Here is a 1,149-nt window from a genome sequence, read left to right on the forward strand (position 1 = left end):
CAAATCGTTTTCGTTCAAAATTGCCAACTGGTCTGAAATTCTCCCACTACTATCACTTATTTGGATAAAGCCCCTATATTAGAATGTAAATATGTTCTCAAACAGATGAATACATTTATCCACTAGCTTTCACAATAGACGGGTGAGCTGTAAAGTTAAAGAAGAGAATTGGTCTTCAAGGGCTTCAAGGGAATATGAACACAGTTGGTAAATTTCAGTGGAAAAAGAGAACTGGAAAGATTATTTTGGGGGTTTCCAAACATAGGTCTACGGATTAAAGTTGGTCCAAGATGAAGTTTTTATTAATTTATGGCAAAATATGAGCAACAAGGAAAATGTAGTAAAATTTTAAATTATTATCAAATTCTGAGATTATGTCCTCCTTTTTTGTCTTTTGGATGATAACATGTCATTTTTTTAATGAAATGATTGTGATAGTGCATGGAAGTTGTGTTTTTTCTTTAATGTTTTTACTTAGCAATAAAATTAAAAACTAGCAACTTTCTGTTGATCTTTAATGCATATGTGAACATGTGCGAAGTGTTTCATGTTCAATATTCTATTTAAATTTTACAATGACTGTGAGGAATGTACTGTGATAATTCTTATTTTATAGATGAGGAATCTTGGGTTAAGAAGATAAATAACTTACCCAAGGTACTGTATCTGTCGAGTGGCAGAACTGTGATTTGTTCTCCTCACTGCTCCCATTTCAGGCAGGGATCTTGGGACTTTGCGAGAGAAAAAAAAAAATGCTAAAAACAGCAAGAGAAATGTTAGAGGAACTGAGAACAGGAGATAAATTTCACCTACCTAATTTTACCAAAGACTCCCTAGAACTTTGCTTGCAAAAATATTTCCCTTTCTAGCCAATGTTTATAAACTAACATCATAAAATCCTAAAAGGCTAAGGGCAAAAAGAATCTTAAAGTTTATCTTCTTTTTAATAAATGAGGAAACTTAGAGGTAGTGTCTGACTTAAAATTCTAAATATCTGTGTATCACTAGCACTCAGAAATGTTTACTTAAAGCAAAAAATATAACATAGCCATTATGTCTAATGTAGAAAAAAAAGAATAAAGAAAAGTATAGCTTAATCAAACCAGCAAAGTATCTGCATGTGATAAAACTCCAGTTCAGCCAACTCAG

This window comes from Pteropus vampyrus, unplaced genomic scaffold (assembly GCF_000151845.1).
Source record: "Pteropus vampyrus isolate Shadow unplaced genomic scaffold, Pvam_2.0 Scaffold56, whole genome shotgun sequence".
Classification (NCBI taxonomy): domain Eukaryota; kingdom Metazoa; phylum Chordata; class Mammalia; order Chiroptera; family Pteropodidae; genus Pteropus; species Pteropus vampyrus.